Source organism: Mus caroli, unplaced genomic scaffold, assembly GCF_978045245.1.
Source record: "Mus caroli unplaced genomic scaffold, Mus_caroli_1 scaffold_10, whole genome shotgun sequence".
In the NCBI taxonomy this organism is placed as follows: Eukaryota; Metazoa; Chordata; class Mammalia; order Rodentia; family Muridae; genus Mus; species Mus caroli.
The window spans coordinates 49,472,605-49,497,782 of NW_028227265.1; the positions used below are offsets into that span (position 1 = coordinate 49,472,605).

General features: G+C 42.6%; 1 long non-coding RNA gene across 3 annotated transcripts; it reads right to left on the reverse strand.

Annotated features, from left to right (window-relative positions):
- Positions 1-340: 340 nt before the first annotated feature.
- LOC110300547 (uncharacterized) lies at positions 341-11,007 on the reverse strand. Of its 3 annotated transcripts, none has more exons than XR_002378585.3 (5): positions 10,855-11,007; positions 7,445-7,580; positions 6,151-6,398; positions 5,731-5,791; positions 341-716 (listed from the first exon to the last, which is right to left on the reverse strand). It is a non-coding gene; the product is annotated as an uncharacterized LOC110300547 (long non-coding RNA). The 3 variants fall into 3 exon arrangements; XR_002378584.3 differs by having other exon boundaries at positions 342-716; positions 10,888-11,007; XR_002378586.3 differs by lacking the exon at positions 5,731-5,791 and having other exon boundaries at positions 342-716; positions 10,888-11,007.
- Between the last annotated feature and the right edge of the window lie 14,171 nt (positions 11,008-25,178).

Sequence of the window (25,178 nt, forward strand, 5' to 3'; positions counted from 1 at the left end):
TTTCCCATCAGTTTTCAAGCTAAGTACAGTAAGCCCATCAGAAATCTAGGTCTTCATGTAAAACAAAATTTTAGGAGAAAAAAAGACTAATTAATGCTTCAGAAAGGATTGTTCTGTTGCTGCTGCTGCTGTTGCTGCTGTTGTTTTCTTGACCCTGTTCTTAGAACTTACCTGACTGACCTGTTAGGTTGTTTTGTTTTTTAATTTTTAGGTGAGTTAAAATAAGTATAATTTAAAGTTAAAATATAGATAAATTGTGTCTAGATTTGTGTGAACTTACACGTTCAAATATATATAAAACCAAGGACAACCATGATAATTCACTGAGCATTTTCATTCTTTATTTTTCAAAGAATAAAATGATTTCATATATATCATTATATATACATATGACAGTCTCTCAAATTACATTAGTCTCCTTTGCTGTTTAAAGTAACCACATTATCTTGAATGACACAAATGATGTAATTCATTAATTACTTTTAATAAACAGCTTTCAGGTTTTGAGCTATTTCATGTAATGACATATTATTTATCCTTGTTCAAATATATTTATATATCCATATTTTTAATTTTGCAAGCTTTGACACAGAGCTGGTCTTGTGAAGCACCAATTAGATTGTTTCTTTCTTCGGATCTCCTAGCATCTTCCATCACATCTTAGCCACTTTCTTAAGATCACTTCAGAGGGATCCATCAAAATGTCTGAGATGAGTCTGGAAGATAGTTACTATACTAGATTTTACTTAGAAAAAAATTGGTTTCTTTCTTATGCATAACATAGGTAGTTGTGCTTAATATAAGAATTTGAAAAGAGCATCACAAATATTCCTACCTAGAACTATTAAGTACAGAAGCAATAGAGAATAAGCCAGCATCGTGCCATATTGTTTCTTTAAGTCTGGTCCTTAGAAGCAGATGCAGTAAGTTTTCATGAACTACAATGTTGAAATTCTAAAATGCTTACAAAATTGTTGCCTTCAAGTTAAGCTGGAAAGGTTCATTAAGAAAGAATGATGCTGGTGTCACAGTCAGTACTGCCTGTGAAACAATGCCTAGGTTCAAGCTATGCGCAGGGCTTCAGCATCACAGTTGGCTGTAATATAGATGCGGTAGGAACCCAGAGGAAAGCATCTTTGCATCTCTATAACTCTCCAGTTGAGGATCTTGCAGAGCACTTAACAATGTTAACCTTTAAGACATTAAATGCAAACTCATGCATCCTAAATAACAACCAAGGTTGCCGGAACGTCCTGGATACCTGCGATATCTCTACCTGCTTCAGGAGCCCACTTGAAGCAGCTGAGTCAGGACACTGGATGGGGAGGAAATGGTTTCCCTAGAGAAGGTCACACAGCTTCTCAGAGCTAACTAGCAAACACTGTTTTGTTTAACAGAGAGATATTTGTTTCCCAAGATTAAAACAGATTTGTTTTTGTAAACTAGCAGTAACGCCAGAAAACAAACCAACTACAATTTTTTAATGTATTTCCTCCATTGAGAAGGATTTAGAGAAAAACATCTCATTATTGAATGGTATATCACAAAATATGGCAAATAATGTCAAAAGCAGAAGGACTATATTTTTACCTTAGAGGTTTTGATCTTTTCATTTTTAATTAGTTCTTTGAGAATTTCATACAATGTATTTTGATCTCATGCCCACTCCCATGTTCACTTCACTGCCAACTCAACTCTCTCTCTCTCTCTCTCTCTCTCTCTCTCATTTTCCCATCCTCCTTCCTACCCCTCTCTCCCTCCCTCCTTCCTTCTCTCTCCATCAAGGCCAATTGTGCTGGTGATATATTCTTGGCTGTGTATTTTCCCAGTGACATATCTAATTGATCTACCAGGCTTAAAGAAAACTGACTTTCCCTGGTGGGAGCTACCAATTGCCAATAGCTCTTTGGTTATGGGCAGCCTTCATCCCCACCTCACCCCTCCATGGCAGGACTTTGTCTGTCTTGAGCATGTGCTGGCCTTGTGCAAGTTGTCACAACTCTTGTGTGACAACTGTAGCTGCCCTGTTGTGTTTGGAAAGTTGTCGGTCCTTGTAGTCATCTACCTCTGGCTCTTAAAGCCCTGTGTCCTCTCTTCTGTACTGATTCCTAAGTCTTAGGAGGAAGGAGAATGATAGAGTTGTCCCAGTTAAGAATGGGATTTTGAGATACATGTTTTTACCCTGTCACACAAGCCCAGAGAAGACTAGACACAGTCATCCATCCAGACAAAAACACAGCCATCTTCCTGGACCAAGGGCAGAGGAAGGATCCTGACTGTATTATTTAAGTGAACCAGCGTATAACAATCACCAACAGCTTCAATCCCTACAAGATGACTCACATAAATTGGGCAATCTATATTGGGCAAGTCTATCTTCCCTCGAGAGCTTAAACTTCTCCATTTAAAAAATTCTTGTGAATCAAAATAAGAGAAGATATACAACTTAATAGAGAAAAAAAAACTTAGAAAAAAAAGACAGTAAATGCACAAAACAGAAAAAAAAAATCCAGCATATGTTCAGAACATGAAACTGTAGTAAATGGAAATACTAAAGTTTCTTCTTCTACTACTCACATTGTATTTGCAAGGTTTGACGCATGGGCTTTGGTTGTTCTAAGTTTAATTGCTGTTCTGATTGGTTTTTCAACAAAACAGCCTGACCGTTTTTAGCCCAAGTTGAAAAATTTCAACAATCATTTCGAGTTATTCTGTAGGGCTACCTAGGTCTAGCCACTGAGCGGTGTAGTATATAGACTCCATTCTATATAGGAGGTTACGTACATACGTACATACAAGGAAGAAGGCTGCTAGAATAACACACACTATTTTTTTTCTTACGTTTTTCCCTTCTCCCTCCCAATTGGTAGTACTTGTCCAGTTGATTGGAGGGTTGGAAGAGGTGAGAGTGAATAACAGAAGAGAATTTTTTTTTTTTTACAAAGTTAATCACTAAAAGCTGCCAAGGTCCTTTATCAACACAATTTAAATTACTAACCAACTCCCGGTGCAACTGATGCAACATAAACAAATTCCTCTTAGGATGCAAGGAGAAGGGATTCGACGTGGTCCCCAAGTGAACTTAAAACACAGGGTCAGGGCACAAGCTGCAATCTGGAAGGGCACATTTTTTGGACCCTGCAGTTAAGGCTGATACTTGCAATCTGGTAACAATGCCCCAGCCCTCCCACGGCCCACATTCCAGGTCCTGCTCACATTTCCCCCTTCAGTGCATGATTTACAGTGCTTGCTTTTAACATGCAGATTTGTTTCAAGGTTTTATTGTTAGCCTTTAAGTCATTAGAACTGTAGCCTCTGCGTACAGAAATCGTAGACATATTCTGAGCTTCAGCCTATGTAGGATCCAGGTCAAATTCTGGACATTAAGCCTCTGTTCGCCTCCTCATCAGTTTGCAGGAGATGGTGTTCTACGACAACATACGGCCAGCATGTCTCTGCCCACCCCTAAGAATATTTCTTTCTTCCAGCCTCCTTTCTTCCGTATTTTGAGTTGATTTAAATAGTACTGATGGCAAGGGAGGGTGTGTGTATGTGTGTGAGTGGGGGTGGGGATGCGTGTTTAATGAACATTAAGATGTTTTAAATAAAGAATTATAAAGACACCGTGAGTACATACAATCTTCTTTTCTTAGAACACAACTCTGACAGATGCTAAGCAAGATTTGTCACCACATGAAAGAAAACCACGAATATAACTGCTAGATAGGCAGTTGTAATTGGCAGGTGTTGGGTTTTCAATGGGGACAAAAGACTGTACATTTTAGACCCTCCTTTTTTTTTCCTGGAGACTAATTGAAAGTTTGGTTCATTGTCAAACTCCACATGGTGGGGGAGCATCTATCCAAGGTATTCTCTTAACTGTCAAAACAGAGTATCCATCATTGCTGGCCTAAGCGAGCTCTGACCTGGATAGAAAATGCCACACAGATTTAAAACGCCACTTCTGTTTTTGGACTGACCCATGCCTTCCCCTTTCCTCCCACCAAGGAGATAGTTCACTGTGGTCTAGTTTGGAATATTCCATGAAGCACACTGACAATGTATCAGATTGGTCATGGTATGAACGATTTTCATGGATAGAAATACAAAGGCCAGTGTTAAATGAGAGCCTTTATGGAGGCTTTGAACAGTAATAAATTCTGATGAAAGTCTCCCACCCCTGCCGACCATCCTAATCTTTCTCAGACACACACTGGGCAGTTTACAGGAGAAGCAGCAGTCCTCCAAGGGACAGCTACAAGGAAGAAACAAAACCATTGTCTGTCATTCAAGCTGAGAGAAATCTCTCCCCATTTAAGTATATCCTGGGACATACACCAAATGAAAAGTTGAAGTCTTAGTTGGCCTGCTGGCACACTGCATGACTTTACCAAGTCTGCCTTTCCTGTTGTCTATGTGTGCACAGCCAAAGCAGCAGACTCCTGGATATCGGGATTTATTTGATTCTGTAACCCAAAGCCACATGCTGCCTGGAATATAATGGGAGATAATATGACTTCTTTGAAGATGAGAGGAAATGGGGGAGGAGAGGATAAATCCTGGTGGCATTAAAACAGAGGGTGAAGAACTGGTGTCTGCAAGGGTTTCCCAATACCATAGCTCAGGAAAACTATAACACTGCCTAGAATAGCATAAGGTGGCCAGGGCTGTTGTGAAATCTTCTATGGTGGGAGCTCTGGGCTGACAAGCCATATAAAGACGTGTTGCAAATTAGAAGCTTACTTCTTGTCAACATAGCAGGGGTGGTCCTTTCCCTGCCTAACAATGTGGGGGGTGACAGGGCCTTGACAGAGGAAGCAACAGGAAGGCCAGCTTCCAAAGCAGAGGAGAAAAATCAGCTAAAATAGCCTTATTGGGACCTTACCTCTAGTTGGCCACAGCCTCCTCCAGGGGACAGGGGACTGGGGAGGGTGCTTAAGGGACAGAACAGAATGTGCTAGAAGCTTTGAAATCAGACAGACTCCTGTTAGAAGTCCTTCTCTTTTACACTGTAAATGTGTCTGGTTAAAATTTCTAGCCTTCTGGGTCTCAATTTCATCTGGATTCACAGGAGATAACAATATAGACTGCCCAGCCTTCTTTACACATGGCCTTAGATAATATCCCTTTCAGCATGGCTGCAAGGTTTGGGAAAACAAGCATGCAGGGCACTGTACAGCCCTGCTTGCCCTAAGACTTTTTTGCTTATTAGCCAGGCAGCTCTCCTTTTTATTGTAAGGCAATTTTATCTTAACAGGCATTTTTGACCACTTCTTCCTTCTGTGTTAGCATGTGGAAATAGTATATGTGTTACCCATATATGTGAGAGATTGCCACTTGGATACCACTGTCTCATTTTTTTAAAAAAAATACATTTTTAAATGATCTTATTGATTTACTTTGTGTGCCACTGGGGGTGGAGACATGTGTGCCACCAGACGTTCTGGGAGGCACTTTTACGCTCTGAGCCTTATCTCCTGTCTTATTACCTCTATTATCACACAGAAGAAACCAAACCCTTAGAAGGAAATGTACCTACATGTCTGAGCCACCATACCAACCTGGGGACCTCCTCAGAGTCCTGGGCTGTTTGAGTTACTGTTGAACACGTACGCGCATGCATGCACGCTCTCTCTCTCTCTCTCTCTCTCTCTCACACACACACACATACACACACACACACACACCAAACATTTCAAAACATTTCCTGCAGTTGTGAAAATGCCTTACATTGCACTGCTTACGAAGTCAGCAAATGGCTATTGTAGAATGAGCATCCCAATGTTCAATTCTAGGAGAAACACATATAGACAAAGCAATGTTTCAAAAAATATCTAGAGCTAGTCCCAGCTCCAGGTAATGTCACTCCCTCAATCTCTTTGCCCACCAACTCGCCAGCCATGCTAGGCCACATGGCTCCCACCAGGCCATCTCTCAGACAGGGCCCCTGAGTTCCTCTCGATTTCACGAAATGCCCCACACGCCCCTGATTAGCCATCTCAACACCTAATTACTTGATAGAATCAAGACTCTTAATGCATAATTAGCCAATCAGATTTATATATCAATAATAATATAATTTACAAGATGCCAATATAATAATTTCAGAACCAAATGATAATGAGAAAGCTTTAACACAATTATTCTAACCTTTGGATAACACCATGTTGGCCTCCATTCTAGTTCTCCTCTCATCCTCAGACCTCTCTCTCTGTATATTTAATCTTCGCTTCACCTCCCTTCTCCAGTCCAATCACAAGCTTCCCACTGCCCTAATGTGATTGGACAAGGAAAATCCTGAAACATAGCAATCTTCAGTCTTTTGAGTAATCCTCTGGTCTTCTTGAGGTTTCCGTCATTGCCGACCATAAATATCACATACTCCTCTCATATGTCACCTGGGGAAGGTATTGCCAAGAGTTAAAGCTTATTTCCATCTACTCGTTGTGCATCCTTGAACAAGTCATTTAGTGACTCTACCATAATCACAGAATAAGAATTCTTAAGTGTGTGTGTGGGGGGGCGGTCTGTGTGTCTGTGTCTATGTGTACAAAGTCACTGTATGTTGATATCAGAGCACAACTTCAGGTTCCCTGAGGAACTCTGTCCATCTCCTTTGAGACAAGGTCCCTCATTGACTTCAAGCTCAACAATTAGATTATATTGACTTGCCAGGAAGTCCCAGGAACCCTTCTGGTTCTGTGTCCATGTGCTAGATTACAAGTCCACATCATGGTGCCAGCTTTTCACATGTGCTGGGGATCAAGCTCTGGTCCTCATGCTTATGAGGCAAGCACTCTATTAACTGAGGTACACCAACCTATGAGTAAGGCCCTTTACCAGCACTGTGAAAATGACCCCTCTTATCTTCATGGAGGTGCCCATTTTCAAATGTGATATGAAGTGGCACTATCATGTCACATTATTATAAGATTAGCTAGCTATGGTACAGTGTCACAACAGCAGGATGGAGTCACAGAGAACCATTAAACTTCCAGCACATGCTCTCTGAAGATAGAGGTCACAAGTAAGTGTTTTGAGAAATGGTGCTAAGGAAGTAAGGCTTCAACTAGAACTAATCAGCCACAGGAATTTACACTTCACCAAAACAGAGCTCTGGTGGGAGGGCTCTTTAAGGCAGCCCCAGGGACACAGCTTAAATCCTGGGCCAGGGGCAGTTTCTCTATTATAGCATAATCATACTGATGTTTCCGTCACCAGATTCAGTTACAGTGACTTATCATGCACCTGTGGATTCCCGCAGATGAGGTCTGCAAGGCAGAAAGCATGCCATACTCAGCTCTCTAAGTCACTGTTGGCACACAATGGTTTTACAGCACAGAGATTTCTGAGCTATATCAAAAAGAACAGTTAGTTAGCTATAGGGAGGGGGTCACACTCCAGTTTCTTGGCCCATGGAAAAGAGAAAAAAAAAATGTTTTACCAGTAGGACTTCCTCAACTGATGGGCCATATTCACAGGACTCCAGATTCTTTCTGAGTAATATTTCAGCATTTTCCAGCGGTCTTTACTCAAGGTCTCTAAGAGCTCTTTTCAATGGTAGTCAAAAATATCCTATTCTGTTGATATAGACACATACATGTTAGCACATACACTTGCCCACCCATTTATGTCCATACACACTTGTGCACATGCACACATACACACACACACACACACACAAACACAAACACACACACAAATACCTATAGCCAGAAAACATAAATAAAATATTGAAAATAGTTACAGGGTTTTAGGCATATGGTAATTATGAAAAGATTAATTTACCATTCATCAATAAGTATTATACAAATTTTGACCCACAGAAATGCCTTAAAAAATACCAAGTACCAAATTAATACAGCTATACAAAAAGGTCAGCGGACATCCTCACAGTCCCGACTACTGGGTGATCTAACTCTGAGGACTGAGGAAGGGCCCTTTCTCCTTGGAAAGATGCAGTTTCTACCATACAGTACCTTCTGGATATGATGAAACTGTTTGCTAAGGCCTTTGAACATAAACCACCGAAAGATTCTCAGGGGTCCCCACACTCACATGTTCACTGTAAACATTTATCTTTGGTTGGTACATAAGTGCAAGATAACAAAGCAAATGTCCTTTTTTGTGAAAAGAATCCAAACCCAACAAAGACAAAACAAATTTAGAAAAGAAATGCAAGAAACATACCTCTTGTTCTCATGTGCTGATACAACAGCATCTTAAAAATCCTAGTATACCCTTTATTACATTCTCATGTTTGATAAAACATAGCACTCATTTATGTTATGTTTTGTGTGAGATCTTCCTGAAGGATCACCAGAAGGATTTTCTGTCCAAGAGTTGATATTTCACAAAGGAAAAAGGAGATGAAGTGACCAGAGAAGGAAATAGGGTGACAGGTGGCCTAGTGTTGTGCAGAGGAGCATTCTCTGTTAGTACCAATCTTTAGGGACCAGTGCTTTTGGAACTGCACAGGTATTTTCAGATTAAAACATAATCACATACACCTAAACAGCCTCCCCAGTGAGGTTTGGGGAACTAATTGGACAGAACAAGGCAGAACAAGGCAGTGTCTGGAACTTCCCCGCCCTTTCTAGGTAACTTCAAGGTATGATACTCAGTCTCTCGCATGGTGTCCTGAAGTGTGCCAGAACCTGGGGGGGGGGCAGGGGGAGGAAAGGGAAGGAAGCTTAGGGCACAGAGGACCAGTTTGAAATGAATAAGCAAGAAAACAGTCCAATAAGTCCATCTCATTAGCTCCGCATGTGCAGCAGCATGGACTGAGGAAACATAGTGTCCTGGTTTGCTTTCTGTTGCTGTGCTAAAACATGATAACCAAAAGCAACTGGAGAGAAAAGGTCAGGGTTTGCTTGTCTCACATGTCCTGATCCCAATCCCTCGGAAAGGGACATCTGGGCTGGAAATGAGTCAAAGGCTATTGAGGAACACTGCTAACTACCTTGTTCTCCATGGCTTATTCGGGTCTGCTTTCTTTTGCCACTGGGACCAGCAACCCAATGATGGTCCTGCCCACAGTGAGCACCACCCTCTCATTTCAACCATGAAGCAAGCAAATGTCCCACAGAGACTTGTGTACAGGGAATTTGACAAAAACCTAATCAGGACACGTGGCAGAAGGCACATGAATCTGAAGGGGCACAGAAGGCAGGAGACAAGAACCATGAGACAACCACACAGCACAATAGGCATGAGGAACAGAGCCTGCAGCCGAAGCAACTGAGCAATCTTCTCATAGAAAACATACCATTGTCTACCAAGAGTTTATGTTCACCCAGTTCCTGTAGGAAACAGAAGTGCCAATACTCAACACTGGCAATCTGCAATCACGTGACCTGCTTGGCAGTCATGTGATGTGCTTGCTCAATGCAAAAGTTCAGCACAGTCCATAAATTTATGTATGCTACACAAAGTGCAATTTCTTTTCATCTTTTCAGAAAAGAAATTGTTCTTATTTCGTTCTTAAAACAATGCATGCTGGTTATATGTGTGCTCTTCTATTTGCATTTTAAGCTTGATAGTTCTTCAAATTTCTACAACTTAATTACAAATTAATGTTCCCAAAATACAATGTTTCCAAAGTCAAAAGTAAAATGAAAAATGTTAGTAGCACAATGTTTCATATTTCTTCTTTATATTCTTTATAAATCTTGAACAAATGAGTAAAGTCCTTTACCCCCTCAAGAATGCTATTGAATTATCAACCATGAGACTGCCCAAAACATAATCACTGTTAACTGTGCTTAAAACACCAACAGAGCCTCCCCTAAAACCTCAGCTATAATAGAAAACATGCAGTGGATTTTCATCTCATTTAAGAGCTAAGGTTTCTTTTTCAATATCTGGAATTTATGAGATCGACTTACTGGGCATTATTTCAATGGGAATGGGTCGAGAGGGTTTTCAGGCTCCCCTCTCATAACTGCTCAAGAAGTGTGGAATTTCTCTTGGCTCTTTTCCCACTGACATAGGAGGTGACCCTGTATTCCCTAAGAAGTCACGCCCGTGTTCTCCACCTGCTTCCTTTCCGCACAGTGGCAGATTGCAGGTCTTCAGACATGAGTTTTCCAAGCAAGACTCAAGACCGTGTCTGTGTGTCAGCAAGTGGATGTGTGCATTGTGGGCGCTAGTGCAAGAAGAACGTATCTTACTCTATGTTCCCCATCTCATTGCTTTGAGATACAGTCTCTCTCTGAATGAGACACTCCATTTCAGCAAAGCCAGTTAGCTAAAAAGATCTCAGAACTATCTTGTTTCTGTCCCCAGTGTCAGGGGCTCTTACAGGTTTGTACATTATCAGTGTGTTGCTTTTTGTTTCTTTATCAATAAAATAAAATTTTAAAAAATTAATTAACCTTTATAAGTATTTATTAACACATAAGAAGTATCCTGAAAATCTAACACTAAATTAGAAATTGAAATGTGAATAATTGTAATTATTGGAAAATGGAGACCATGCATTCAGATCATTCCTTAGCTAATAGTTCAAATGATCCCAGCCCTTTACTGCAGAAGACTTAAGGTAAGAATTGTTTACACTTTTAAAGAATTACAGAAGAAAAGGACACGAGAAACAATAGCAAAGCATTCGGGAAGAGAAATGGGAGGAAGGGAAGAGAAATAAGAAAGGGAAAAAGAGGAAGTGAGGAAGCAAGGGCATCGCAGTAGAAATGACACAAGAGTGCTAGGAAAGATGGAGGTGTTTGTGTAGGAAAACCTCATGGTGTCCTGTTAGAAGGGCAGCTGGCCTAACTAACGGAATATCAGGTAGTTTTAGAGCAGTTAGGGCAAAGGCATAAAGAAAGTACTAGAATAAAAAGATGGCTAACCCACCCTTGATCCAGTGCAGCAAATATTGCTCATTACCTTCCCAACATAGATCCACTCCCAGTTTGAGTCATAATGAGGCACTGGTGTTTGGTGGGAGGGGAGCCTATCTTCAGCTGGTACAAAGTGGCAGTTTACTGTAGGACCCATGACAACAACTTGCAGTGTGTTTGATGTGTTTTAACCTTTGGACCACACTGGGTGAAGTTCTCATGCTTCTAGTAGCTATAGTTAATCTGTAATCAAAAGTCAGGATGGAAAGTTAACAGTGAAGAAAAATTAGAAAAAAATAGTCCACTTTCAATCTCTCTGCCTGGGAATTAAAATGTTCAGTAATGCAGTTCCTTTTAGCCATACCCAGTGTTAGGAATTGCCTCTGCTTCTCTTTAATCCCAAAGCATCATGACACACATTGCATAGGAGACAGTATGCAGGGAAGTGTTCATGGCTGCCTCTGCCAGCCATCAACAGGATATACAATCACAGGAGCTGCTGGTCTTGTCCTGATGAGAGGGAACCATCTGTTTACTGATCCATACACTCAAATGTATCATTGTGAAACCTTGGCTAAACACATCTCTGGATAAACTATATAGATGGTTATCACTGTCATTAAAAGAGTAGAGAGGGTCTTTCTAACCATTAGTGGGTGATTTTAGTTGTGTTTTAGGAAAAAAAATTATTTGGGCAGAGTCAATAAAATGCAGAAATGAATTTTACCAGTCACACTTGTATCCTTTGACCCCCAGATGATGAGCATCAGATCCCAATAAACACCCAGTTACAGACTGACCTCAAGAATCAACAAGAAACCTTCCCAGAGGACAAAGGGAGTCTCAGGCTCATGCTGCTCACATGGTACCTGGGCCCCTCTACTGTCTCTCTTGCCCTCTGATGCAGACATAGATCGTGTTTCCTGTCCAGCACACTGTGGGCTATGGGTATTATCACCCTTGCACAAAGTTACATGAGTTTATTCTAAACGTCTTGCCTTTTACAGCTCAAATTGAAGCCTTTAGTGGCCCTTGGCAATCCCTTCTGTGGCTTACTTTTATAGATAACACATTTCCCACACCCACCCCTTTCTCCTGGCTCCTTCGGAGATTTGGTTGAGGAAAACCACACAGGATTCTGAAATCTGTAGGCCAGGCGCCCACATCACAGTGACTTGGATCCCCATAGTGGTGGCTTCTGGCCACTCATCAAAGTCAGTTCTTTCTCTTATTATCATTCCTAACAGGAAATTTGACTCCAGTGAATATATATAATATTTTCAGTAGCTTTAGCTCATAACCCATTAATTACTTTGGGTTTTATTTATTGTGCTTCTGGTATTTCTCTTAAATTTAAAACTCACCAAGAGTCTTTTAATTTTAATATTATACTATTATTTATGGGCAGTTGTAGAGGGTACTAAAAGTGAGAGAGAGGTGGTTTTCATGAAAATTCTCATCACTATTCTTTCCCAGATCACTGAAATCACAGCTTCTCTTTATGTTGTAGGCCACATCCCAATTTCAGATCCGAATGTGTTCTTGCCTCTCCCAACACAGTCAGAGGCAGACTAATTTACTCAAGAGCTTATTCATTCCTTATCCCATTCCTCTTTATCTAAAAGGGACCAGACATTTACAAAGGCCCTGGGGAATTTGGTGAGGAGAAAGTCACACCCTATCCTTGTCATCATGGGACTCACATTCTCACAGAAGGGGACAGATTTATAAGAAGAATATAAAAGAAATTGGGGGGAAAAGTAAAAGAATGGAGGACAGGGGAAGGGGAGAGAGGGAAGAAGAAGGAGAATGAGGAGAAGGAGGGGAAGGAAGAGGAGGAGGAGGGGAAGAGGAGGCAGAGGGAAAGAAGGAGAGAGGAGGAGGAGGGGAGGAAGAGGAGGGGGAAGGAGGAAGAGGAGGGGGAGGAGGAGGAAGGGGAAGAAACCTGTATTCAAGTTCTGGCTAAGTATCCTAAAGAAAATGGCTCAGTTATCCTTTGGATGGGGTTGCTAGGGAAGGCTTCTTTGGATGGGTTACTAGAGGAAGCTTCCTTGGGCAGGTGAGCTGTGAAAGAATCAGAAGATAGCTACATGAACTCTGGAATTAAGTCCACCAAGAAGAACCTACTCCATATCAGTCTTGCTATGCACATGATAACTGTGAATAAAGGGCAATTAGTGTTTAATTTCCAGCACTTCCAAGTTCAAGAGTTTTCCTTGAAAACTGACCAATTTAATAATCAGCCACAAGTCTGAGGGGAAAGAGAACATTTAAGGGGACCCACAAAAATATTGTCAGCATCTGAACTAAAATTCTGTCCAGTGATATCTATTTTGGAAAAGAAGTTCCAGGAAGCCCCAAGGAATAAGGCATCCTACCTGCTCCGGAGTAATGTGGACCAGATAGCATACACCCGAATTTGCTGCCCATCCAGTGCCCCTATGACCTTAGACATTCCCATCTTCAGCTCTATGACATCACATTGCTGAAGGTCTATAATCCCTCAGGAGAATGTGTTCAGGGATGGTCTTGTGCACTGGCATGCTTGTTAAGTTCCAGGCTTGGAGCAGAGCAAGCCAGGGCAGACTCAAAGTGCAAGTAACACGGTCTGTGGCTGGGAAGTGGATACAGTGTTAGAACAGATGGCTATCTACCCAGTCATAGTGCTTAAAGCTTGTTAATAAAAATAGGTCTGTGTGACAATTATTTGGGAGCTAGAACAGGAACAGATAAGGCTCTCCAACTTAAATTACAGCCTACAGGAATGTCCCCAGCAAAGCACCAGAGAGCAGGAGCAGCCTCACCTCAGCATGCTCTGCTGTCTGCACCTGGCACTGACGCAATTACTTTCTCTGTCAACTCAATTGGATGTAGAACTGCCTGGGAGATTGGAGTTGCACACCCTTGGGTGTGTCTTTGAGGACACTTTTAGAGAGTATGAACTCAAGATAGAGGACTTTCCCTTCAGTGTGGTGCCATCAACTGATTATCTGGGGCCCAGAAGAGAAAAGGATAAAGCTAGATGAGTGCATGTGTCCACACTCTCTCCCTGCTTCTTAGTCATCATGAGGATCCCACACATCACAGGAGCCATGCAACTGTGAGCCCAAATAAATCCTTATATATTTGGTTATTTTGCCCCATATTTTGCCACAGCAATGAGAAAGATTAATGCACCCTAGAAAGCATGCAAATACAGCATTTCTTTCCTTAACCATCTGTAATATACATCAACATCAGGATGATATGCATATACCCTAGTCCACAGAACCTGCAAATGGACAGGGATGAAAAAGGGGTACTTAAAGATTCGATTAGGGGTCATGGACTTACATTGGAGAAGGTCAGACCTAAATCCAATGACAAGTCAGCTTTCCCAGAAGGGAAGGGGAAACAGACACACAGGAACAGGAGCAGTGAGCAGAGCTCTGATGCTATAGCCCAGAGAACTCAGGTGCTTCTAGAAAGTGGAGGAACAAGAAAAAGCCCTCCTCTCCAACCATTGAAGCTCCCCCCCACTCCCTCCCTCCCTCCCTCCCTCCCTCCCTCCCTCCCTCCCTCCCTCCCTCCCTCCCTCCCTCCTCTCCTGTGCATGTGTGTGTGTGTGTGTGAGATTGCATGCCAGAGGAAAACTGTGGGTATAACTCCTTAGGCTCTGTCCACCTTTTAAGAGATTACTCTTTTGAAAGTCATGGCCTCTCACCAAGCCTGAAAATGCCAAGACCACAACAACTTGGGAAAGAAAGGGTTCTTATTCTGTTTAGGCTTCCACAGCATTGCTCATCATCAAAAGATGGGTAGACCATGCTCCCATTTTAGGAATGCAAGCCGGACTGGAATCTGGAGGCAGGAGCTGATGTAGAGGCCATGGAGAGGCACTGCTTACCCGCTTGCTCCCCATGGCTTGCTCACTCTGCTTTCTTAGAGAACCCACCGTGGGTGGGCCCTCCCTCCTATCAGTAACTAATTAAGTAAATGCCCTACAGCAGAATCTTACACAGGCATTCTCTCACACAAGGCTCCCTTTTCTCAGATGACTCTAGCTTGTGTCAAGTTGACATAAAACGATCCAGCACAGTTGGGTGACCAGAGAACTCCTGAATCTGCTTGCCTCTGCCTCTACCTCCCTGGGGCCGAGTTTATAAGCACACAGCAACATCCTGGCTGTTTCGCAGGAGTGGAGTTCTGATGACAAAGTCCAGGCCTCCTCTTTGCCTAGCAAACAGTTTTTCCAACTGAACTCTCTCCCTACCTCTTTCTGTTGTTTTAAACTCTCACATTTGTGGTCACGTATTGTGGCCAGTATAGGTGCTCAATATATAATCTGAAGAGTCTGGTTTTCTTAAGGTTAGGGAATCAATCTTGTATTTTATTGGGAACAACTATTGACAAGGGATGAAAGAGCTTAACAGAAGACACAGATCATGGGCCAAGCTACAGGACTCAAACTCTCATGCAGTTGTGTCAAAGACTGTATTCTCAGAGGGCAGCTCCTGGCCATGCCCCATGTTATAAACCACACCTCAGAAAAATGGGAGGAAAACTGGAAGGAGAATAAAGAAGACAGGGAAGGAAGGAAAAGAGAAAAGCAAGAGAAAAGAAAACTAAAAAAAGAAGGAACCAAAAGACCAAGTTACGTCCTGTTCCCTTTGGGGAGTTCATCTGAGAGGTGAAGGCATTAGCACAGTGCCAAACACAGAATTAAACACTTGCTAGCCTAAGGTAGCATTTTCTGAGCATTGTTGAGGGACACCTGAACACAGTGAGGCCACTCCGTTGTAGGTCCTAGGCCAAGCTGTGAATGTTTCAAAAGAAATCCAGAGAGCTGGGATGGCAGTTGGAGGAAGGGCTCAGAGCTCCAGCTTTTTCTCTTTGCCAAAGCTAAACCAGCTGAGTAAACTCCGGAAGCAGAACCACAGGCTCAGTGAGGCCACCCCACCAAGAGCCTTGACTTGAGCCCAGGTTCCATCACATCAGGGCAGACCCAGAGAATGCCTGCCAGACAGGGTGCAAGATGCTACACTTCTCACACTGCCTGCAGACAGGGGAGTTCAGAGAGGAAGAAGAGACCATCTGAGAAAGAATGCTGTAAGCTGAGGCTGTAAATGAGCTTTCTCATCAGCCTGGAAATGAATTAGTGAGACTTGACTTCTGTTCTTTTCTTTGCCTTGCACCACATTAAGTCACAGTTAAAATGAAAAATCTTCTCTCCACCCATGATTAACGGGACTTGGTCATGTGCCCATGTGATTTGATCATGGACAACTATAGTGAAGGTGAAAGGTACTGAACCAAATCAGACAAGTCTAGGGTCAACCCATAGATGTGGTAACTTGAATGATTTGATTAAAGAGGACATATGCCTACCTATATCTCAGGGTCCTCATTTGTAAGAAATGAAAGCCTAGAAAAGATAAGGGATGCTATTATTAAAAATGACAATACAAAAATGTCAAAATAATGGTTATTGACATTCAATCACAAATTTTAGGTTCTAACAAATTTCAAATCTCTCTGTCTCTGTCTCTGTCTCTCTTTCTCTGTCTCTCTCTCTCTTTGTGTGTGTTTGTGTATTGTGAATGTGTGTGTATACATGCACACATGCACTGGCACACACCTGCATGATTAGGAGTATGTTTGTGTGAAAGTCAGGAGTTGATTTTAGGTATGTTCCTCATCTGCTTGTCAGCATCAGTTTTGAGATAGGCTCTCACTGAAACAGGGGCTCCCCAGGTCAGCTAGACTGGTTAGCCGGTGAGCCCCAGGGGCCCTCCTGTTCACCAGTTTCTACAGGTCTATCTTTGTACATCTGTGAAGTCAGTGAGTGTCAATGTCATCTACAAGGATCCTTGTCAGAATCAAGGGTTCATGTATTCAAGGATGTTCTAAGATCACTTACAGCAGTCAGTGTCCTTGCTATAAGATTAAGAAGCTGAAAGGTCCTGCCTTCCATATGTGGGCCACCTTGAGCCTTTTGTGCTCTCCAACCATATTGTAAAAGAGACAAGTGCAAAAACTGGGGGCCACTCCAGTTGCACTCAAATTGTGTGCTTGAGGCTTCCCCTCTAGCTTGGAGAGGAGGTCTAGGGAGAGCGAGTATTCAGTATGGGGCTCCCTGACTCTGGTCATTTTCACAGATCTGCAGGGGTCTCAGGCAGGAGGGAAAGCCAGCACACAGACAAAATACCAACTGCACTGTGCCAAGAGGAAATGTGGACTAAGAACTATAATGAGTGGGTAAGCAAAGAGCCACTGGGCCCAAGCAGAGAATGTGTCAGCGAGAGAGAACAACAGCCTTGCTGGCTCCAGCACAGGCCCAGGCCTTAATCTGTAAATCACTGAGAAGCCCAATAAGTCAAAAACTGTGGCCACCTTTGGAGTAAAGGCAGAAGGCAACATAAACTACTCTAACTCCTGCGGATAAGCCATGCCAAATGACAGAGACAGCCAGCATCGAAGAGACAGGGAGGGTGGCTTGCCAGGACGTAATTACATTTAATCAAGATGGAAAAAAATGATGACCATGTGTTCCACAGTCCCAAATGAAACACACCACACACACACACACACACACACACACACACACACACACACACACTGCTCTTAAGAATGCCTGACTGTACATTCTCTCATCTCCCTTTATAAGCCTACTCTAAAATTTCTGGCATGGACCTGAAAGTCATTAGTAATTTAGCTGAAATGTAAAATTTTACTGCAGCACGTTGGTAGCTATTATGAGGTATAAATCTGTGTGGCTCTGGCAGGTTGAATTCCCTCCTGCCATTCCCCATCACACTACCATTGAAAGCATTGAACTGTGCTGGGGGTACAAAACTCACGATTTGGAGTTAAATTAGAGACATGAGGGCACTAAAATACTCTTTCCATTCTTTTTCCGTGCCAACTGTTCCAAACTGCTTTCATAGGCCCAATCCTACCACTGAAAATGGGGTCTTCCTCACGAAAATGGGGCTCAGTAAACTGCCTAGAAAAAAAAGCACACAGACCCTGCAGAACGTCCAGACGCAGCAACGTCTGTTCGATTTGCCGACACTAGCTATTCTCAGCCCTGGCATAACACGCTGGGAGGCAGTCAGAGAACTCCAGTTCCTCCCACAAATTTTAAGACAGTTTCTTTATAAAACAGAGCAAGAGAGAAATCAGAAAGAGCCCTGTTTTCAAGAGAATTGTCCTACAGTCTTATAGTTTGTTTTATAATTCTTGTTTAAGTGCTTCTCAGAAAATTTAGCATTTGGAATATAAATGTAGTTTCACAGTCAGTGTTTTATGTTGGGATACAGTGCCAGTAACACATATGATGTCTGAACCTTTCCCACTGGAGTGACATAGTCAAATGCATATAGACTTGGGATTAACACCTGAGTTCTATGTCCTTAGCCAGGGATGGTTAGATGATGCTCTTTGCTAGGCTCGCATCTCCAAAGTTTCAGAGTTGTGTGGACTTCATGAAATGCAGGATCCAGGAGCTCTGGAGTAGAGTAAGCACATAAATTGGAATATGTGTGTGTGTATGTGTGTGTGTGTGTGTGTGTGTGTGTGTGTGTGTGTGTGTGTGTATTCTAGATGTATCAGGATGGTGATGGGGACCCATGCCTTTAATCTGCACAACTCAGGAGGCAGAGGTAGGCAGATCTCTGAGTTCCAGGACAGCCAGATCTTCACCACAGAGAAGCCCTGTCTCAAACAAACGAACAAACAAACAAACAAATCTGCAGAACCCATCAAAGCTATATGTATCAATGAAACCCACTTGTGTTCTCTTAATGAATATGCAAGTGCTGCAAAAAAAAGGTACTCATGCTGATTATTCTCTCTCCTCACTGTCCACCCTGCATCCTCACTGTCCACGCTGCATCTTCACTGTACAACCTGCATCCTTGCTGTCCACACTGTATCCTCATAGTCCATACTGCATCTTCATTGTGCACACTGCATCCTCACTGTCAAGACTGCATCCTCACTGTCCACACTGCATCCTCACTGTACAACCTGCATCCTCACTGTCCACCCTGCATCCTCACTGTCCACACTGCATCATCACTGTCCACACTGCATCATCACTATCCACCCTGAATCCTATTTGTCCACACTGCATCCTCACTGTCCACACTGCATTTTCATTGTGCATGCTGCACCCTCACTGTCCATCCTGCATTCTCACTGTTTACACTGCATCTGCATCCTCACTGTCCACCCCACAACTTCACTGTCCACCTTGCATTCTCACTGTCCATACTGCATTCTCACTGTTCACACTGTACCCTCACTGCCCACCTTGCATCCTTACTGTCTACACTGCATCCTCACTGTCCACCCTGCATCCTCACGGTCCATCCGGCATCCTCACTGTCCACACTGCATCCTCACGGTCCACCCTGCATCCTCATTGTCCATACTGCATCCTCACTGTCCATACTGCTTCCTCACTGTCCACACTGCATCTTCATTTTGCACACTGTACCCTCACTGCCCAGACTGCATCTTCATTGTGCACACTACATCCTCACTGTCCACAGTGCACCCTCACTGTCCATACTGCATCCTCACAGTCCATACTGAATCTTCATTGTCCACAGTGCACCCTCACTGTCCATACTGCATCCTCACAGTCCATACTGAATCTTCATTGTGCACACTGCACCTTCACTGTCCAGGCTGCATCCTCACTGTCCAGCCTACATCCTCACTGTCCACCCTGCATCTTCACTGTCCACATTGCATCCTCACTGTCCACATTGCATCCTTACTGTCCACACTGCATCCTCACTGCCCACCCTGCATCCTCACTGTCCACCTGCAACCTCACTTTCCATACTGCATCCTCACTGTCAACAGTGCACCCTCATTGTCCACACTGCATGCTTACTGTCCACACTGCATCCTCACTGTCCACAGTGCACCCTCACTGTCCACACTGCATCCTCACTGCCCACACTGCATCCTCATGGTCCACCCTGCACCCTCATTGCCCATACTACATCCTCACTGTCCACACTGCATCGTCACAGTCCATACTGAATCTTCATTGTCCACAGTGCACCCTCACTGTCCATACTGCATTCTCACAGTCCATACTGAATCTTCATTGTGCACACTGCACCTTCACTGTCCAGGCTGCATTCTCACTGTCCAGCCTACATCCTCACTGTCCACCCTGCATCTTCACTGTCCACATTGCATCCTCACTGTTCACATTGCATCCTCACTGTGCACACTGCATCCTCACTGTCAAGACTCCATGCTTACTGTCCACCCTGCATCCTTACTGTCCATATTGTATCCTCACTGTCCACACTGCATCATCAGTGTCCACACTGCATCCTCACTGTCAACAGTGCACCCTCACTGTCCACACTGCATCCTCACTGTCCACCTGCAACCTCACTGTCCATACTGCATCCTCACTGTCAACAGTGCACCCTCATTGTCCACACTGCATCCTCACTGTCCATACTGCATCTTCATTGTGCACACTGCATCCTCACTGTCCACAGTGTGCCCTCACTGTCCATACTGCATCCTCATAGTCCACCCTGCATCTTCATTGTGCACACTGTATCCTCACTGTCCACACTGCATCCTCACTGTCCACAGTGCACCTTTACTGTCCATGCTGCATCCTCACTGTCCATCCTGCATTCTCACTGTCCATCTGGCATCCTCACTGTCCACCCTGCATCCTTACTGTCCATACTACATCCTCACTGTCCATACTGCATCTTCATTGTGCACACTGCATCCTCACTGTCCACACTGCATCCTCACAGTCCATACTGCATCTTTATTGTGCACACTGTATCCTCACTGTCCACACTGCACCCCCACTATCCACACTGCATCCTCACAGTTCATACTGCATCTTCATTGTGCATACTATATCCTCACTGTCCATACTGTATCTTCATTGTGCACACTGCACCTTCACTGTCCAGGCTTCATTCTCCCTGTCCAGCCTGCATCCTCACTGTCCACCCTGCATCTTCACTGTCCACATTGCATCCTCACTGTCCACATTGCATCTTCACTGCCCACACCGCATCCTCACTGTCCACATGGCATTTTTAGTATAATGGATAGAATCCACAAGTCAAAATAATTTTTCCTTCCTCAAGCTGTTTTTGTCAGGTATTTTAGTCATTGACCACCAAATCTAACAGATGCCAAAATTGAATCTTTTCTTTGTTTTGTTTTCCTAGGAAACTGTTTAAATACTGGTGATACTGTTTTTAATAACAGAAATTAAATGTTAAGAAAACCATTAAGTTTACTTATTAATTTTTCCAGTCAGTAGCACTGATAACAAAATAGCCAGATAGCTTTGCACTTCCCAGGTGCCTAAAGCCTGAAATGGTGTTACCTGAAGTGTAAATGGATACTGCTAATGACATTTTCTCCACGGCTTTCTGGACTGAAGGCTTTTGTCAACTTTACCTGGGTTGCTGGCAAAGTGAGACTTTTACCTTATGTTGGCAATACTGCGCATGTCAGTCACTACTACACATCATTGCTGGAAATTTTTTCCAGTGAGAAATAGAAAATATTGTTCAATGTACTTAAACTGTAATAGTGGGATCATTAAAAAAACATAATTAAAATAGCACTGGAAAAGTAGGTTCTACATGGACTTTAATCAACTATATAGATCTTTGTTTTCTCCCTAAGACTCACTTATCTGCAAGACCACCTGTAGACACACACTTCCTCATTAATGTACTCAACAACAGCCTTGATATTTCTAAATTTCCAGAAGACACTCACCATAGTCTGTTTGAGTGGATTAATATATATGTGTGAACACATTAACTAAGTATTATAACCTGACGATGAATATAGGAATTGGATTTACTAGACCACATCCTCCATCTCAACAAAATTCCTCAGAATGTCTTTTCTTGGAATGACACGGGTTTAAAATGGAAATCAGTGCCCTTGGAAAGGGGTGAAATGAGTGAGCTAATTCACCATGACAGCAGCTCCTTCACAGGGCCTAGGGCAGAGCCTCCATTGAGAGCTAAGAATCAAGGACACCTCTCAGTCTCAGTGACACCTGCCAACCTTAGGCTCCTGCTCTGCTTGGCCCCACAAATGCTATTAACTTTGTGGATCCAAATGTTCCTGGCCAGGTATCCCATGCATGTCAGAGGTGCTGGATACAGCACCAAGCTCCTCTTGCCTTTGTAGACTGCTCATCGGTCTCTTCAAAAATTCATCCCACTGCAATATTCTCCTCCCCTGGTGTGTTTCCAGGAAGTACCCAGGTATCACCCTTTCTCTCACCCCCTGTATATTAGGAAAGAAGCACAGAGTTTCTGTTTTATCTGGAGTCTCCTGCCACCCTTCCTGTCTCACATTGAACCATTCTTGCTGGAGAAGTCAGTCTGCCTTGGATGATGCACCCTCACTGCAAAATAACACTGTGCGGTTTTCATTCCCTGCGTAACAAGTTGCCTTAGGTAGCTGTGCTGAGTACCTCAATGGCATTTCATAGATTTACAGTTTATTGGACCAAAATATCATGGAGCTCTGTCTACATTATAATAGTATCCTCTCCCTATACAAAAGTCTATCAAAATTACTCTTCTCTGAAGATCCCTCCCTAAACACACACACACACACACACACACACACACACACACACACACACAAAGTCAGTTATCAGTTCAATTCAGTGGCAAAAATCCACTCATCATCAACATCAGTGTAGATGACCAGAAAGCTCTGCACGAGGAACTTTGAAAGTAAATTTGGAGAGGGCTCATCTGCTGTTATATTAAATGCTTTAGCCACTCAGAGAAAAATCTCTATACAGATTTTTCACATCTCCTTATCTCATTCCCAAAAATCAGACTCTGCTCCCATACAGCTATCTTCTTGAGTTAATAAGAAAACATGCTTTGCTGTAGCTTTGCAGCCTCCTAGCAATTGCAGGATAACTTTATGGTCCTCTGAAAACTTACTTTTTGTGAGGATTTAAGGAGATCTCCCTCTGTCTCTCTCTGTCTCTCTCTGTCTTTGTCTCTTTCTGTCTATCTCTCTCTTTCTCCCTCCCCCTCCCTCCCTTCCTCCCTCCCTTCTCCCTTCTTCCCTCCTTCTCCTCCTAAGTTACATTTATAGCTGTCTATGATTATGGTGTTATGTGTTCCTGATGCTAAGGAAATTGAAAAATCTATGTCTCTTTCTGGGACTTTTGCAACACAAGTATAGGAGGCATTCTACTGCTACTCCTTTTTGGACACAAGTGTTCCCATAGGCTAGTAAAGCCTTTCTGAGGGGTAACTTCATATCACCTTCTTTCCAGGAACCTGCCTCCTCCTTTTCAGTTATAACAGTGCTCGGGTAATTTTACTGAGGGAACTCTCATCAATGTCAACTCTTTGAGGTTTTCACATTAAAAGGGTTCTTCCTGTTCTATGGTGTCACTAGTGACAAATGGGCTGTCACTTGAAACCCGGTGTGTTCCTCAGAGTTTCCCTCACTAACCCTTTACATGGCTTCTCTTCAGCCAGTTGCTAATGTTTCTTGGCAGGGATCAGAGGGGAAAATGCAGACAACAAGCTCTGGTTACATATTTAACAAATAGGATTTATGTCCATTGAAGTTAGAAATTTTCTTTTAAAAATAACTAAAGCCCTTTTAAACATAAATGAAATGATAGAGTTAAAAAACTGAATAACAAGATGACACAATATGTTTTGGAAAATGAAAGCCTAAGAGACAAAGTAAATTGCATATTAAAAAGAAATAAATTGAATTGTAAACCATCAGAGAGAATGAGGCAACATGGATGTGACAGAAGTACAAAGAACTTTTTAATTAGAGATCCAATAAAGCCATTTTATTCTCCTTGATGGATACAATTCCTTTCTCCATCAACTGAGATGGAGCTGACTTATTTCATGGGCAGGCCAATCTCTTCCTATTACTCCATATTTGTTTTGGGGCCTGGAGAGCCAGGCTCTAGTCCTGAAGGATTCTTTATGTCTGGTTACTGACAGGCACAGTGACAAGTTATCTAGGACAGGGCAGGCAGTTGGCCTATGATAGCTAAAACCTAAGCTAAACAGAACAGCGACACCCATTGATTCTTTAAAACGTAAAAATAAAAGAATCTACGGCTCATTTCTTCATTCCTTCATGGACTTTGCTTGTAAAAATAGACAATATTTTCAGCATTATAAAAGTACTTTAAAATACAGGTCAGAGTTTCACCTGTTCCATATATACAAGACACCAAATAGTGTCAGTGGAGGCCCTCTCTGGAGTCAGTGGTTCTGAAGTCACCCGCCCACAAAGACACTCACACCTGAGCATGCTATGGTGCAACCCTGGTCTGCAGGCTGCTATCAACTTAGTTATTTCAAGACATCTTATCCTTTGGACAGTACAGGGAGAGTCTTTCTGTTACTGTTGGGTCTTTATTTCTCTGCATTATATCCTTCCTAGGAACAGAAATGGTGACGTCAAATGAGATAAATCACTAGGGTGGTAAATCCATTTACTTTCTATCCTAGAAAATATTATAGACTTAAATTTTTTTGTGTAAGTAATCTACTTAGTCCTAATATGCTTTAAAAGCCCATCACCCCCTGTAGATCTTGAAAAAAAATCAAAGGAAGTGAATCTTCTTCCAGCTGATCCTCTTAAGAGGACTTGAGAGAAACTCAGCACAGGCTAGATTCAACTCTTCTGGGAGAAAAAGACTAGCACTCCTAGTGTGTTTGCTTACAATACTGGTTACTTCTCTTAAATGGGCTCATAATTCAATATTATACTCCATATTCCAAAACTTGTCTCAAAGAAAATATTCTATGATAGTTGAGCATTCATTTTATTCATGTGTAATTTTAAAGCCATCAGAAGATAATGACATTAAAGTGCACTTAACCCATCAATAGTGTGCAAGCATTTTTGTTGCCATGATCAAATTCATAAGAGAAAATTTAAAAGAAAGAAAGATTTATTTGGGCTCATGGTTTTGAGATGTCATTCCATCATACCAGGGGAAGTGAAGAAATGTTCAAAGTATGGTAGCTAAGAAGGGGGGATGAAGATGGAGAGGAAGAGGGAGAGAGAGAGGAAGGGAGAGAGAGAGAGAGAGAGAGAGAGAGAGAGAGAGAGAGAGAGAGAGAGAGAGAGAGAGAGATTTAGACTATATTACCTATTACTTGAATTTCTCTTTTTTCCTCTTTATTCCACCAGAGCTCCCAGCTTATGGGATGATGCTATTCATATTACACATTTGGGGTAAGTCGTTCCCTCTTAATTAGTTATCTCTGGCAACTCTTCCAGTCATGAACATATCAAAAACTGCATTTT